The 11,940-nt window shown below is 42.6% G+C and overlaps 1 pseudogene; it reads right to left on the bottom strand.

Annotated features, from left to right (window-relative positions):
- Window positions 1-5,943: 5,943 nt before the first annotated feature.
- LOC127054468 (pulmonary surfactant-associated protein A1-like) lies at window positions 5,944-10,809 on the bottom strand (annotated as a pseudogene).
- Window positions 10,810-11,940: the final 1,131 nt, after the last annotated feature.

Below are 11,940 nucleotides of genomic sequence, written 5' to 3'. Positions count from 1 at the left end.
ATATTGTGTAAATATATTTTTTCCAATATATAATTTGGCAGATACAGCAATTCATAAATGGTAAAAGATGTTTAATGTTTGTAAATTGGTATGCACATTAGAGATGCTAAGATGTTTATGGGGGATTGCTCCATGATCCAGTCTCCCAATCTTTACTCTTGTTCAGAGACTTGGCTTGGACACACATTATCATCACTTTAGCCACTAAAGACTAACCTGTGTATGAACAGATAAAAGAAATAGAAAATAAATATTAAGTACAAATTAGCTATGAACTAACAAAAAATAAATCCATCAAAGGCACTTGAGACACTTCCATTTGGACTTCATTTCTCTGGACTGGATTTCTAACAAGGAGGCTTTGAACAAGAACTGATGACCCCTAGTCTTTCTGGGCAATTGCAGAGCAACTTTTGCAAGCTAGCAGTTTATTCCATCACTGCTCAAACCTGATATAAGGACTTAGCAATCACATGTAAATATATGATCAATTAACCATTTATAACTCTTCTTTTCTTTTATCAAACCTTTTTAGTTTTTAATTACTAAAGGATTGGCATCAGGGTGATTATTGGATATGATCTGAGTTATATACTGCCCTGGCTAGGTGGCTGGTCCCTTTAGCTTTGGAGGACCCTAGGACTGGTGAAACTGGTTTTCAGTAACCTCTCATCATGAACTCTAATGTCCGGGTGGTGAGCCAAGGGCTGGAATGCCTAAGGAGATTACATTTTTGACTTCTTGTTGGCCAGTGTGGTGATTACAGAAGTTCACTTTTGTTACTGGCTTGGTATAATCTAATGATAGAGTAAACACCAGTTTGAGGTGAGTCTATCCTATTTCTCAGAGGCCTGTCCTCAATTTGACAGCCTCAGTGGTGACCCACTGAGGCACAGTGACACTAACATGTCCTTCCTGGAAGCAACACATCCAGCTACTTTAGTTTCAAACATTACATGGCATCATTTGGAGTGCCAGGAAGCAGGCTGGTATTTGAAAGTGTGGGCAAGTAAGTATGGGTACTAAACCAGCTGGCTGCCTTCATCAGAGCTACGTAAACTTAAGGGACAAATAAGGTTTCAGGGTTGGGTTTTAGTCTGGCATTTGCTGACACAAAACCTTCACCCTAGTTTATGAGTTCTATATGCATACGCCAACTTAAAACAAAACCATTTCGAAGTGAATTTAGTTGCTATAAAGAGAGCTTGCCCGAGTGTGCTGGAGATGAAATTCTCCACTTTATTCACTGAACAGATACAACCGGGTAAGCTGCGTGTCAAGGTTTTTTTAGACATCCCTTGCCAATGTGCTTCAAGTTCCTGAACTGACAGGGCTAAACTCCAGGTCTGCCTATGGCCTGTCAGTTAAGAATGACAACAAAGAGGCAGGGGCACTTTGTGATATTGAGACATGAGGTGGCATGTACATTGTATGAGATGCGTATATGTCTACTGAACACTAGACTTTAACCAGCAACTCATTTCTCTTTGCCAGTAAATAACCCTCATATATTGCAATGAATCTCTGTGACTACTGACCTGACCTGGATTGGGCTCAGAATCTGAGCGAAGCTCTGATTTGCATAACCAATTTCTTGAGCCACCTTGTCAACCAAATTAAAATTAAAAAGAAAGATTACATTTACCCTAATCTTAAAAATACTGAAGCCTAAGTTTCTTCTCAGGTGGGGCAGACTCAGGAGTAACTCTGATTTCAATGCAGGTACATGAGTGTAAAACTAGTATAAGAAAGAGAACAATCTAGCAGTTGCTGCCTATTCCCTTGCTGTCCAGGCCATCATTTCTCCAGCGTCAAAGTGAGAAGCCAAGCGAGGCTCATGGCCATAGGCAAGGGAAATGATGGTCATAAGTGCTAAAACATGGCCTGGAAAAGTGGTAGAGAAGGGAAGCCAAGAAAAAGCCATTATCCCCTACTACAGGGTCCCCTGGTGGAACATCTGTATCCACCTGTTGACTCTTGGCCTATTCTTAAATTGTAAGTTCTTTGGGACAGGGCTGTTTTTTTTTGGTGCTGTGTGTGCACAATACCTAACACAGTAAGGTCCTGGTCCATGACTGGGGCTCCTACTTGCTATAGAGAAACAAATCATGATACCACCGATATTGCTGCAGTAGGGTTAACCATAACAGTACAGTGATTGACAGCACTGGGACTGACGTGTCAGTTCACAATCTGCCCTGAGTAGCTGCACTGCCCCAGGAGCTGATCTGAGAGGAAATTAGCACCTTGATTCCTGCACCTTGATTAGGTGCACAGGGCAAGCCATGGATCATGCCCCTTGTATTTTTCTGCAGCCTAATAAGCAATCGAGTGGGTTAATGGCACTGTTCCGATCACATGGAAACACAGTGCTATGTAATATAAACAATATCATTGGTACAGCAAGGGATACAAGTATTGCCAAAGAGAATCCACCAAACAATGGTGTGAGGAGTCACACAGGCACCAGTTTGTTCAACCAGAACTAGATCCTGGTTCAGCACTAGAACTCCAGCTTTAACCACCTGTGGTAGACTGGCTTCAGCACTAGCAAACCCTCTCCCCCTCCCACCATGACTGCATGTGAAGTAGCATTGCCTCCTGTCAATGGTTGCTCTGGTCCTGCTCTTCTCTTTGTGATTTGGTTCTCTGTCCCCAGCATGGTCTAGTGCCCTCCTTTAAGGAGTGGGGCAGGAGAGGGGCATGAACAGAGAGTCACATCCAACAAACAAGTCCAAACCCTTGTGCCAAGTCTCTGCCCTTGACTCTGGGCCCAGTGTCGTCACACCTGTAGCTCTGTGCTCTGAATTGTGCTCATTCTTTCACATCAGGGTGCTCCACGCCACTTTCCCAGTGACTGGCAGGGGAACCCAGGCCGATCCTCTCCTCCATCGGATATCTACCACCCTGGAATCCTTCCTACCATTAACCATTCTTCAGGCCTTTTCCCAAGCCTCTTGTCTTCATGGGAGTTTTATAACAAACTGCACCTCCCAGAGCTCTCTCCAGGTTTTGCCCTTGCACCAGGGGTGGCCACGGACACTTGCTCCGGTCCTGTTTTATCAGGTAGCCTCCTTCCCCAGGCGGCCGTCTCACCCCCACAGGTCTTTCTGTTCCCTATGGATCGCTCCATAGCTATAACCCCAGTTGTCTGAGAGTGACTGCAGAGTTAGCCTTGCTCTCTCACTATAGCCCTTCACCCTTCAGGCTGAAATATCTCCCAGGCTTTATGCATAACTGGCTTCATCTTTTCCATGGCATCAGTTCCCCTGGGAGGTTGGGAGCAGCTTTAACCTGAGGCATCAGCAGTGAGGAGTGAACACTGCAGCTGCCTGTTCCATGGCACCAGCCAGAATAGCAGCTACTCTGCACGCCCAGTTCTGGTTTCCCACCTTGGGAGGAGGATGTGGGGGTGGCAAAGGAGGGATGTGGGGGGGGTGATGCCCCTAGGACTACCCTGATCTTGCAATGCAGTTTGGGGGAGGCATTGCCCCCCCATGCACCTCAACTCTGTCCATAGGCTCAGGGCTTCTGCCCCATGGGGAGCACTGGGGCGTGGGTTTCAGCTGTGGGACCCTATGGCCCCCCTGAAAGGGTACATGGACTCCTAGGGGGCTGCAGCGCCACTGTTGAGAACCATTAACCTAAGGTATGGGGTAGCCTGGGTCAAATCCCCAACCACCCATTCCTGTTAAGAAGTTGTTTGAAGGGAATCGTGTGTGTGTGTGTGTGTATGTGTGTGCGTGCACGCGCACGCTGCGGGGGGACTCCCTCAGGCCTGCCTGTGGATGCTGTGCCACTTTATTCATAAACGCCTGTATGACAGAGTACTTTCAAGTGGGATCTCTAACAGCCTGGGTGAATACTCTAACCACTGGAAACAAAAGGGTAATTTGCATGTTTTCTGGGGCCCCAATTAATGTTTAAGTAGAAGTGGAAGAGCTAGTGCCAAGAGCGTGCACCTAAGGTTGCAGCTCCCCTGTTCAAACCCTTTCATAACAGGCAGAAAGGGGAGTTGACCCAGGTTTGTGCCTGTGGGGGCCTCTACCCCCATATCATAGAAGGCTTCTCATCTTTGCTTTGGCCCAATTAAGGGGTAGTTAATGTGGAACAGCTTCAATAAGACTGACCGAGGGCCCAACCCATCAGCATACCTCATAGACTAGTACTTAGGCCATTCACCTGAGTGGTAAGAGACCACTGTTCAAATCCCCTTCCCTCAATCAAAGAGGAAATTTGAATCTGACTTTATTATCTGCTGGGTGAGCACTCTGGACTAGAGAGGGCCTCAGACTATGGCCCAATAATTATTGAATGGTATTGGAATAGCTTTACCAATAGCCATAGAGTAGCTCACATCAGCTTATGCCTTAGTTTAATGATTGGGGCACTCAGCTGCGAGATGACATACCCCTGTTCTAAGCCTGGCTGCCGCTCACTGGGCAGGAGATTGAACCAGCATCGACCCCTGCGCCTGGTGAGTACCCTAACCACTGGGTAAAGGTGAGGTGGGAGCACTGCTTCTCCTCTCAGACTCTCATCTGGGAGGAGACAGACCCCACAACCTCCAAACCCTTTTCCTCAACAGGGAAAGCGAAGAACCTGACCCATGCACTCCAGTGTCCTGAGTAAATTCCCTACTCATTGAGCTAACGGGTCTGTCTCCTTCTCGACCACGTTTTGTGGTGTTAGGAGGCTGCTGAGTCTACCAACCAGCTCTAGTCCCACAGGGAAGAAAGGCAGCACAATGCCTGTTTGCTCTGGGCTTGGGGCATAGGCATGAGATTGGTGTCTGGTGCCTACAGTGAAGTAGCAGTACATGTGCTCAGCTGCAGAAAAGTAGTAATGGTCCCTGGAGTAGTAATGTTGCATCAGACATTCAGTAGCTCATAGTTATATGTTGGGGTTCCATAACAGCACATAGTTACACTTTGTAATTCACACGATATATTCATACAAGACATTCTACAGCCCTCTACTAAGAGTCATTACTGTTATATAAGTAGTTTACATGTATTATCATTGTTTTCAGTGATAGTAAAGAGATAATTACAGGTGTACCATGTGGACTTTAGACTTGTGTCTTCGGTTTAGCCAATAATTTTTTTCTATAATTAGGTGGCTGGGGTCTTATTATCTACATAACTTCATAAAAATAGCAGATGAAAAAAACTGTTCCAAAATCAGTCTATTCTAGAGCTAATGACAAGAAGTTTGATGTACGGTATAAACAAGTTCATACTTTTGTGTCACAACAGACAAAGGCAATGTATGGGAAAATGCATAAAGTAGATAGTCTGGAGCTAAATATTTCCCAAACTTTCCAAACAGTTGAATTTTGAGTACATAGTTGCATCATTAATTGTATTTAGAAGTTTTCTGCCAATTTTGGTCAAAATTAAACTATGTTTCTATGAGTTGTGGCCCTTTGTGTGATTTTTATGACACTTTTGGATTTGGCTCAATAACATTTAAATATTACATGATGTAAAAAAACTGCACCACTTCCAGTGTCTATATCCATCCTGGTAATGATCACCACATATGTGCCTAACTTGTGATGATAATACAATTTTTCATGTTCATCGGTTACCCCTTAGTGTCCCAAATGGGTCCAGGCTGGTAGACTAGGCTGGCATATCATAACTGTAATTAAACAATGCAAATTCTGCTTCTAAATGAAACCAGCAGCCCAGTGGGGTTGATAGGAATCCTGTAAATTAGTCAGTGCTATGGTTACAGGTAGCTCTCCCTTTATGGTTAGCAGATTACCATTGCCTTAATGAACATCACGAAGGAAGACAGTGCATCATGTCTTTATTGATTTTCATTTTCTCATACAAATATTCACAGAAATCACTAACTACAATGCTGAGAAAACAGATTCTTGTTTGTGGATGAAAGAGAGAATTCAAAGGACCCTACAGATGTCCAACATTTTGAAGGAAAGGTAGGAGCAAGGATTAAAATTCACAGATAGTGAGGCGGTTCTGGTTGCAACTTGTGCTCTTCCAGGCACCGTCAGTGCACATCTCCATGCAGTTTTCTTCCCCTATGTCACTGGGCTCACCTGCATGCAAGTTTGTATAATTTACGGCTGTTCCATCCAGGAAACTGAATTTACCTGGAATCCCACCCCCCTTAATGTCCAGATACGCATATCTGTTAAATAACCTCACAATACTGAAAACAGCATCATTCTCCCCCTTATTCCTGGGAGATGCAATGGAACCGCCCGCCTGTTTGCATGCTTCCAGTGTGGTCTCAAAATCGACTTCTTGTCCACTGATAGCAAACATTTTTTGTTGTTATGGTCCCATCCAAAGCAAAGACTACACAAAATAAAGCAAAAGCTCTTGTTAAACTTTTTTGAATCATTTTACACTCTCATGATTACTACTATAGTGGGACTCCCTCTTTCTGTATTCTTCTATAATAAAATAACCCTTCCAAATAAAATAAGCAACACAAATTGCAAACTTCATACAACTCTCTCTCCTTCCCCACCCCTAGATTAAAAAACCCCAGAGCATAGGCTATGTCATTCTATCCTACCAAACACTGCCCTCTGCTGGATGTAACATCAATGACATGCTAAATTGAGTAGACTATTGCTCCTGTCTAGTGACTTCAGAACAAAGAGAATATAAACTCAAGAAGAGAGGAGAATGGAGGAGGGGACTTGAAAAGGGAAAAAGAGAAGGGGAGGAGAATTCATTAGAGTTATAAGACTAGAAGAGAATAGGAGATGGGAAAGAGATGGAAAAGAGAGGAGAAATATATGAATATGATGAAGTGGAGAGAGAGAAATTAAAATGAAAAGGAGTCAAAGGGAATGTGGATGGCAGGGGAAGAAATGAAGGAGAGAAGAGAAGAATTTTAAATAAAGAAAATCCTCTTTGCTCCTTAGGCTCCTATCTTTTAAAGACTAGTGCGCCTGCTTAACTTTGCATACACTGAGTAACGGGACTGACTTCACTGGGACTATTCACAGTGTATAAAGTTGAGCACATGCATAAATCTTTGCAGGCCTTAGTTAGATATGACACTTGTCACTTTTGTAGCCACAGATTAACTGTGATGGCCATCAGGGTCACTCACAGAACTCGGGTGACCCAGAGAGATACTCCTGAAAGCACTTCTGCACAGAAAGGGATTATGCAATAAGCCACCTCTGACTTGTTTTCATGAGTGTTTCAACCTATCACAGTTATATGGGGCTGGTAGGAGGAACCCTAGTAACTAATTATATAGTCCGCAAGTTAACCTCTTTAACACAATACAGAATGTATCATTGCCCATCCCCAAAGATCCTTGTTTCTTTGTATAAAAAGAATGTAAAAATAAATGGAACAAGACTCAGACTATTTTTAAGGAGCTGGTATTACATGGCTTATTTTTTCCACACTTGTTAATCAAGTTATGGGTGAGGCAAAAAGCAAAAGCAGACAGATTACTTCCTTTCAGTCTGGCAATTTGATTTTTGAATCCTTTGAGGGTTTCTTCTAATTCAGGATTATGAATAGCAGGTAAGGCCTATGGACCAAAAAAAAAATTCCCTTAAGTTTAAGCGTTAGGACCAGGCTTCACCGATAATGTGGAAGTCACTATGCAAAATTAATAGCAGTTTTGTAAAACACTTGTGACTGAGTTACATTTGTTTGATTTTTCTATGTGAAAGAATTTGATCTCAGTGTGTGAAATGAAGGGCCTTTTCATATGTTAACCATCCTGATAATAAACAAGGCTCATGGAAACTACTTTAAGAAGGAAACCATTTATGAAGAATTCAAATTGAGATCTTTGTGTTAATCTTTAATGCCCCACCAGTGCTTCACATCAGGCAAAAGAGGGTTTGGTAGGTGTACTGCTGTGCCTGGTTGACGCTAAGATAGTGTATGGGCTTCTTGAGATCACTGACAGCTGGTGTAAGATACATCATATTTCAGGCTGTTTCAGTGCTTCCTGGTCACAACACTGGGAAGCTGCAAAGGTAGATTAAAAGCTAGCTTTGTAGCACTCACCTCCTTCACCTCCAATCCCCCAGGACCTGGGTGGTCAGGAGAATCTGGGCTATAATCTGTAGTTTTCTACTCTGTGGCTGCTAATGATAAAAGGATGGCCTGCGCTCAGGATATAGTCAGAGAAGTAGATTTTGCTGTGATGAGATACTACTTGTGACTGGATAGCTGCTGTGGAAAGCCCGACTACATGGGGTGTTGGCGGTGGAGCAGAATCAAGTGTAACAAACTTGTAAAGTGGGTGTTGTATCTCCTTGTAATTATAATGGAAGGTAGAAGCTTTAGTGACGGTCATGGATTCAAATCTTGTGGATAACTTTGCAGAAATGTAATCATCTCTTGTCAGCTTGTACAGTGCCATTTAGCTTAATTAAAATACTCTTACATTTGAAGTACAACTGTACTCTGAATAGTGACTCTGTAACGATGGCTTTGTGGAGATTCAGTTGTATAATCTCTCTGGGAGGTCTGTATTAAAGATATCCTTTTACAAAGAGAGACGTTTTTGTTCTCACTCCCAGTGCTGCAAAGCCAACCTAGTCTCAGACAATCAAGCTGCACTCTTTCCTACTGATACATCATCTCTAAGGTTATGCCTACCAGCAGCTGGGAGGGTGTGTCTCAGCGCAGACAGGCAAGCACCCACCAGCTCTGCTCAAGTAAGCATGCTAAAAATAGCAGTATGGCTGTGGTGGCATGGGCAGCAGCTTGGGCTAGCCACCTACATTTTACCTAGGACCCCAGAAGGGGTCAGGTATGGCTACTCGAGTTGTTGTAGATATATACCGTAAGTGTGAAGGTTCTGCAATCCCAGTTATGCCCGCAATGGGTATGTAGACACATTGTTTTAAAATCTACAGTAGCAGTCTCACAGTCCAGGTCTACAGACTCAGACTTGTGGGGCTTATGTGACTGTGCTAAAGCCAGCTGTGTAGACATTCAGGCTTAGGCTGGAGCTCAGGCTCTGAAAATTGCCTCTGCCCTGGGCTTCAGAGCCTGAGTCCAAATGTCTGTAGACCTGAGCTCTGAGCCTCATGGCTGCAGGTTTTGAAATGCACCCAGTGACACCAATGCAGTCCTAGCTCTCATTTTTAGCTGCATCGCTTCTGTAGTAATACCAGGAGTAAGTCATAGTAAGTTATCCTAGCCAGGAAAGCCAGCAGACACAACTGAATAGACACAGGGAGAAGATCAGCTGAGTAAGAAGATGCCATTTTTACACAGTCACTTTTCGGAGTAGAACTGAAAGTTAAACTCAGTTATGGCCATTTTCTCTAGACAGAGACACAGGCACATACAGACAGACACCGCCACCCCCCTAAGGCTAAATGAACAGATTGTTCTTTTTCACCTGGTTGTCCAGGCTGCCCTTGCTCTCCCTTATCGCCTAGTTCACCCCTAGGCCCTTGTGGCCCATGAACCCATCTTTTCCGGGAGGACCTCTCATGGAACTTGGTGGCCCTGGGGGACCTGCTGAAGGGAAATACATGAGTGAAAACTTGCCAAACTCCTTGCTGAGATTCTCTCAAATAATGCATTTAATTCAGAATAAACACTGCTGTTGACCTTCAAGGGAACAGATTGCATTACATCAGCTCAATAGCTTTTCATTACTCGACATGATTTAGGCGAAGGATGGATGCATGTCAGAGGCAGGACATTTACTCCCTACAATGAAAGAGCAAATGCACTTTCAGTGCCTAGAAACCTGGCCCATGCAGCATCCTTGGTGGTTGGGTTGGAGGAAGCTGCTCACCTGTCGTCTAATCTGTAAGGAAGATCACACATTCGCCAATAGAGCTAAGTGGTGAGAGAGCGTGGGAAAGTTCTAAGAAAGGCAGTATCACTTATGTTCCAGCTCCCCAGAATGATCAGCTAGAGAGGCCACACACACACACACACACACACACACACACACACACACACACACACACACACACACACACACACACACACACACACACACACACACACACACACACACACAGAGATTGGTGTTCACTTCAAGAGTTCCAGGATTAGATACAAAGTTGAACACCAAGGCCCCATGTGATTGGTTCTCACTTCCAGCGCTACTGACCAGGCTGGAAAGGCATCTAAAGTCTTTAACATTTAGTTACTTTTATAGTGAAATCATAATATTACAGAGCAACTTCACTTTGCCCAAGAAGTCCCACTGACATAAAGGCAAATAGGATTTGGCTCTGTAAATAGGAGTTCACTACAAGCTGGAATTGTAGTATTCACATCACATGGAAAATAATTCCAGGTTTTCATTCTTCTGTACGATATGCAGAGATTATCTACATGACAAAAAAAAAGGGACCTTTAAAAACAGAATGAGCTCAATATGTTTGGAACAACCTCTCTGCCCCCAGCCTCCGTGTAGACACATTTTGACTCCTTCACAATCACATTAGCTGGTGGGTGGAGTAACATTCTGAAAAACACCTAAGTACCAAGCAGCACTAACTTTCAATGAGACTTGGGCTTCTAAATGTCTGTCACTTTCAAAAATGGGACAGAAAGTGCAACAAAGTAGAATTTGGTTTATCAGATACAAATAATGAAACACAGCAGAATATCTATATATCTGAGGTCAGTAACAACTGAAATTACCTTGCAGTCCTGGGTCTGCTTTTAAACCAGGCTTTCCTTCTCTTACAGGCCATTTGTTCAGTCCAGGTTTGCCAGGGATTCTCTGCATTCCTTGACGGTGGTCCCTAGCATGGCTGGTCACCAGCAAAAAGGCTATTGCTGTGACTACGTGAAACAATTGGGGTTACATTGTTGGAGGCTAGCTATAAAACAAAGTATTTACTACCCAGTGCTGAGTGCTTATTTTCAAAATTAAAAATGATTGAGAAGTGTGAATTCTTTATTTCAAATTGATGTTTTCTGTTTGGGACTGAAATCTTTTTAGCTTAGTCTTTTTTCCCCCTGTGATACTAACATGATTAGTGTAGCTATAAAGTGTTTGCTTACTACAGTGCACCAAAATGAAACAATTAATTCTTTACAAAATATACTCATCAGTCTAGGGAGCAAAACTTTTTTTTACAGAGCTGTTGATTAACTTGTCTCATTTTTTCTTGTGTAACAAGTGTAACACCAGTATTACTTATGCAGCAATAGGTAGGCATGTCCACTACAGTGAGAAAAAAACAAGCAAGATTACTCTGGGTACATTGTCTTAGTTATTTATATCTTAAAAGGGAAAAGCAGTCATTCAGACTTTATTGTTCTTCTGCCTCTCTCACTTCATTGTCATAAATTTAGCATTTTATAAACACTTCTGTATCAGTGGTGATTTCTTCAGTAAAAATAGACTGGAAATGTAAAGAAACTCTGAAAACGCACCTAAGATGGGAAGTTTAAATTGAGACTTTGTTATATTTGAACTAGGTTTATTTTTTTGTAATTTATAAAGAAGTTCAACTTACCCCTCAGCTCCAATATCAAATGCAAAAGGAGCACCATAAAGGTCCAATTTATAGGGCACGTAATTGGAGATACATTTTTGTGTCTATTGGAAATGTATCGTGTGTGTAATTGGATATATATTTGGCCAGCAACACAGACATTTGATAAGTTACCTTGAATGATTTTTGCTTTGATATTCTTTGTTTAAAGCCTTGCACAAGAACATTTGAAAGGTTAACATGCACTGATGCTTTCCTATTCCGTTGAGCTAAGATATTACATTTTAATTGAGTAAAACAGTCTTGGAGTAGAAGAATAGATGACTGCAGAGATGTCTGTCATGAGTTATTTGCAGGATATAACATTTCCATAGATCTTCTATTTACTTTAAGTATTAAATAATTACATCTCCATTGTGATTTTAAATGTCACAGAAGAAAAATAAGCGAGAACACAGATGACTTTTATTATATACATATTATTTTCTCATATACCA

Source organism: Gopherus flavomarginatus, chromosome 6 (genome assembly GCF_025201925.1).
Source record: "Gopherus flavomarginatus isolate rGopFla2 chromosome 6, rGopFla2.mat.asm, whole genome shotgun sequence".
Classification (NCBI taxonomy): domain Eukaryota; kingdom Metazoa; phylum Chordata; order Testudines; family Testudinidae; genus Gopherus; species Gopherus flavomarginatus.
Note: the sequence above shows the minus strand (reverse complement) of the source record. Positions and strands in the feature narration are given on the sequence as shown.